The sequence below is a fragment of the Quercus robur genome, chromosome 8, assembly GCF_932294415.1.
Source record: "Quercus robur chromosome 8, dhQueRobu3.1, whole genome shotgun sequence".
NCBI classification, from domain to species: domain Eukaryota; kingdom Viridiplantae; phylum Streptophyta; class Magnoliopsida; order Fagales; family Fagaceae; genus Quercus; species Quercus robur.
Window position 1 is genome coordinate 25,344,612 of NC_065541.1, and position 5,700 is coordinate 25,350,311.

Sequence of the window (5,700 nt, forward strand, 5' to 3'; positions counted from 1 at the left end):
CTGGTGAGTAATCATGTAGCCCAAATATTTACCCGAATTGACCCCAAAAGAACACTTTGAAGCGTTCAAGCGTAACTTATGCTCTCTTAAAACTGAGAAAGTCTCCCCTAAATCAGCTAAATGCTCTTCTACCTACCTGCTCTTTACTACCATATCATCAATGTATGCCTCCATATTCCTCCCAATCTGTGACTCAAACATTTACGTCACCATTCCCTGATACATGGATCCTGTATTCTTAAGGCTGAAGGGCATCACTCGATAATGGTAGTTCCCATTAGGAGCATGAAATGCCGTCTTCTCCTGATCGAGTAAAGATAAGGGTATTTGATGATAACCTTGGAAGGCGTCCAAGAAAATCATCCGAAGGTGTCCCATAGTGGCATCTACTAACTGGTCAATTCTAGGAATGAGGAAGGAGTCTTTTGGGCAAACTTTATTCAAATCAATGAAGTCTATGCAAACTCGCCACTTCCCATTCTTCTTCTTAACCACCATAGTGTTGGCCAACCACTCGGGATAGAAGATCTCCTTAATGGCTCCAACTTGCTTCAACTTGTTTACCTCTATCCTTGCTGCCTTGGCTTGATCTTTGGATGATCGCCAAGAAGGCTGTTTACATGGCATAGCCTTGGGATTAATGTTCAACTGGTGACATATAAACCCAGGGTCAATCCTTGGAACATCATAAGTACTTCATGCAAAGACATCAATGTTAGCCCCCAGAAACTTCACTAACTCTACTTTTTCCAAGGTGGCAATTGGGATCCCACTTGGAAATATTGCTTCTGATCCTGTCCTATTATCACTTTCTCCAGCTCCTCAGACAACTCTCTAGATGCCCCGGTTTGTTGCCCCTCTGCAGGGACCTTTAGTTGCTATAGGACTGGATCTTTAATCACCACAGTAGAATCTGAAGGTTGCCGTGTAATTGTTAACACCAAGCATTGCCTAGCCATGGCTTAGCTACCCACCAACTCTCCCACTCTCCTTTGAGTAGGATATTTAACCTTCAGATGTAGGGTTAAGGACACGACACCCATAGCATGAAGCCAGGGTTTGGCTAGGATGGTTGTGTAGGGGGAAAATATTTCTACCACAATGAAGTCAACCTGCACCTCCTCATCCCTAGCTTGTACAAGTAACCTTATAATTCCTCAGGGGACCACCATCCTACCATCAAAGCCCATCAACGGTGAATCATACATTTCCAGTTCCTCGGGCTTTAAGTTTAGCCCCTTGTACAAATTAGGGTACATGATCTCTACTCCACTTTCCTGATCAATTAGTACCCTCTTTACATCATAACCCCCAATCCTGATGGTTACCACCAGAGTTTCATCATGTGGTTGGAAAGTTTCCTCCTTATCCTTCTTAGAGAAACCCAGGGTAGGGGTGACCATCAGTTTAGCTCTCTTAGGAGCCTGATCACCGGCCTCCAAGTCACAACCTCCACTCACAGACATAACCCTAGTAGCCGAGCCCCTACTATTCCCTGGCTTGGCAAAGATCACATTGATAGTAATCAATGCTGGCCGAAGAGCGCTATCCCTGTGAAACTCAATCCCTGAGTGACCGAACTGTCCTGTAGGCTGATGTAAAAATTGATTGAGCTTCCCTGCCTTCACCAATTGGCTCAGGTGATCTCGCAAGGTTCTACAATCCTCCATAGTATGTCCTCTGTCTTGATGATAATGGCAATAGAGGTTTTGGTTTCTCCAGGATGAGTCCTCGCCCATCTTATTGGGTCACTTAAAATAAGGTTCATTCTTAATTTTTTCCAGTATCTGATACACTGGCTCTTTAAACAATGAGTTGACCAATTGAGCTCTTGTGGATGACGTTTGATTAGAAAACTCCCATTGGGAGCGATTACCCTGGTATCCTCCTCCCCGAGGATCCCTCTTCTCAAGGAACAATTTAGCCTTACCTTTTTCGTGTATCTGGTACTCCTCCACCCACTTATACTTATCTATACGATCCATAAGTTGGTGTGTGTTCAAGGCGGACTTCATCGTCAACAATTTCCTCAACTCGAGCTCGGTAGGGAGCCCAAACTTAAAAGTCCTCATAGCCACATCCTCAAAGTTTCCATTAATCTCATTATATGTTTCCCAATATCTATCCGAGTAAGTTTTAAGGGTCTCTCCTTCCCTCATCGCCACAGACAGCAAAGAGTCTATTGGCTTGAGGACCCTACTGCATGTTATGAATCTAGCCCCGAATGCCCTCATTAGCTTCTTGAAAGACCCCACTGACCCTTCCTTCAAGGCGTCAAACCAACACATAGTCACAGGTCCAAGTCTAGAGGGGAACACTTTGCACATAAGGGCCTCATTGTTGGCATGGACCCCATCTTCTGATTAAAATGGTTGACGTGCTCCATGGGATCAGTCCTCCCATTGTAAATGGCAAACATCGACTGAGAAAACCGATGAGGAAGTTTGGCCTTGTTAATCCTCCTAACCGAAGGTGACTTAGAAATCTGTTGTAGGGCCTTACTCATTGCATTAGTTCCTATGACATGGTGGGAAGACCTTTTGTTACACCTATTGCTGCTCTTCTCCCACTTGTCCTAGCACAAAGAGAGAATAGGACTCGCTAGATAGAGTTCTAGACCTGCGATGATATGAACAATCCCTGCTTCCCCTGGAACCATCATTTGGTAGGGAAGATGGACTTCTTCTATCACGTTCCTTGTGCCTCAGCTTCTTGCGCAGGTGATCTATTTCTTGCTACAACTTTCGTGTCTCCTAATCATGTGAGACATGACTCCTAGTCCTTGAGTGACTCCGCTCAGTACGCTCAGTGTGGTAAGACTCCACCATAACACTTGGGGTATGTTGCCTATCCTTCCTTTGCTCTAAGTTAACAAATTGGTTCTCCCTTTGTGAGCCAACTGATTCCTCCCTATCCTGGCCTACGTTAGCCATAAATACTTAGGATGAATCCACAACACCTTGTTGCTTCTCACAGACGGCGCCAATTGTAAGGACCAGAAAAACTGGCAGCCTAAGCCCACTTAGAATAGTGGCTGGATCAGTCCAACCGTGGCCTAAAACAATGAATTTGTAAGAAAGAGAAACAAACAACTAAAGGGGGGTTCCGCCCGAGGAGGAAAATAAGGAAGAAAAGGCAAACTTGTTTAATTGGATGAACCACTTTCTTAATACAAGCTAGCTTGAGGAGGCCACATTTACATAAGAAACGTTACTGTTCACTCTCTTTTCTCTCAATGTTCTTCTTGTTTCTTCTCTATCTCTTGATACTTGTGTCTGGTCCCCTGTCTCTGTAAACCCCCTTTTTCTTATATACTTCTCCGTCTCTCATGTCTCAACCACCCATCCTTACCTAACATACCTCCTATCATGACACTTGTCTCTTTCTGTATCTGAAGAAGGTGGCAGAAGGAATCTGTTTAACTGTGACTTGCACTGTTCAGGTCACTTCCTCATTAATGCAGTTGATAAAGCTGTTGCCCACCATTTAATGCGGAGGCAACAAGTTACTCCAAACTAGAAACTTCCCCTATGATCACAGATTCTCTCTCTTCATATCCTTTTTTCAACTTGGAACGCCTCAAAGTCCTATGATTCATCCCTTCCTCTCCTCGGGTGACCTTTCTCATCGGGCCCGTGGCCCCTGACATTCCCACACCAATATTGCAACTCTTCAACTTCATCCTCAGTCCTCGGGCACCCACAATAATAATAATAAATATATTATTGGTATTATTTTAATAATATTATTATTTTGCAAGCATGGAGAATATAAGAAAAAGATATAATCCAATGGTGGGTTTGTTTAAATTCACCTCTAATGAAAAGATATTGAGTAAGGTTGTAGTCTTAGATTACAACTAATTTTGTAACTAAACTTATATAAATATATATATATATATATATATATATATATTATAATATGGTGAATGATATAAAATTTTAATTAAAAAAATAAGTATTGATTTGAATTAATGAATTTAATATAGACTTTAAAGAAAATTCCAAATAAAATTATAAGCTTTGTTTGAAAATAAAAATAAAACAAAACTCAATTATGGTTCTTTTGTAAATAAACCATATTGTAGAGATGTTTGCAAACTAGAAAGCTTCCTTTTTCACTCTTTAACCCCCCCCGCACATAATATCTAACGACCTCATCTTTTTATTTTTTATTTTCCTTTTCCATCTCACAAAATCACGTTCTCTTTTTTCAATTTCCTCTCATTGTGCTCTTTTCTCTTCATCTTCCTTTTTTTTTTTTTTTTTTTTTTTTTTTTTTTTTTTTTTTTTTTAATCTTTTCCCTTGCTGTGCTGTTAGAGCTCTCAAGTTCTTGTTTCTCCCTCTTCATCTTCAAATCTTCTTCATCGTTTGTTTCATTCACCTCATCAGTTTATAAATTTTCACAGAGGAGAGGAACTTGGGGCTACACCATTGATCAAGCTTGTTTGTGAATCTTTGATCTGCTCCGTAGATCTGCTCTGGTTCTCTGGAGCTACTGTTGCAATCTTTAATTTGTGGTGCTCACTTTTGCTGTGTAAATTTGTGTTATATACAAAGGGATAAAATTGGGTTTTTAAGAATAACTAGTGGGCAATTTGGGAAATTTGCGCAACTTCCAATGAAAACATGAAACGCGCATCAGCGCTTTTTTGCATTTGGAGCTCCTTGCTACCCACACAATCTGGGCTTCCTTAGTGTTTTGGAACAATGGACTTTTAATTAAAGTGTGTTTCCAAAACTACACCAATCACGCGGTTTGGATTTTTGGTAGCAAAAATCATTTTTTGGGCTCCTAAAATGTGAAACAAATGCACACATAGTCTCTGGCTGCGTTTGTTTTGGCGTAAAACCATTTCAGGAAATGATTTTACACCTTATCAGCTGTTTGGTTGCGCATGGAAAATAGAATTTTCCAGAGAAGCATTGCATTTAACCATGTGTTTTATGGCTTTGACCCGAAAATTGGTTTACATTTCTATTTTCACTTCAAACCATTTTCGGACTCAGATGTGCAAAGAGAGAGAGAGAGAGAGAGAGAGAGAGAGAGAGAGAGAGAGAAGAGATAGAGCTCAAGCACAGACACACGGCCGGTGATGCCCAGAACCCATCCTCGCCGGTGATGCCCAGAACCACCCCTAGACACACGGCCCCATCATCGCATGCAAGCCACTCCACCAACCCATCCCTTGTCCTCGTCCTCCGCCGACCCATCCCTCATCCTCGTCCTCACTGACCCACCTCCATTGACCCATCCCTCGTTCGAACTAACCCATACCTTCAAATCAAGTTTTACGGATTGAAAAGTCACCGCCAAACACAGATCAGAGCCTTATCATCTCATTCTCGTTGCCGCTGAAGCTCGTCGTCAACGCCAAACACAGATCGGAGCCTTGACCCGATTTCAATCTCTCACTCTTTCTTCCTCCCCCTCTCTGTTTGACCGAGTTTGAAAGTTTAATGGTTTTATTTTGATTTTTGTTTCTTTAAAAAGTTTACATCTTGCAATTTTCTATTATAAATTTGTTTGGAAATTGAGAAAATGGTTGAGAAAATGTGAGAAACTAGTAGAAAATTTGTATTTTTCAAAATGTTACCAAACACTTGAAAATATTTTCCAATACAATTTTCAAAATACAACCAAACACTAAAAAAGTATTTTCCTTTCCGGAAAATATTTTCACTTGAAAATATTTTATA

At 41.1% G+C, this 5,700-nt stretch overlaps 1 pseudogene; it reads right to left on the minus strand.

The window, feature by feature from the left end:
• Positions 1-201: 201 nt before the first annotated feature.
• Positions 202-2,506, minus strand: LOC126696089 (uncharacterized; annotated as a pseudogene).
• Positions 2,507-5,700: the final 3,194 nt, after the last annotated feature.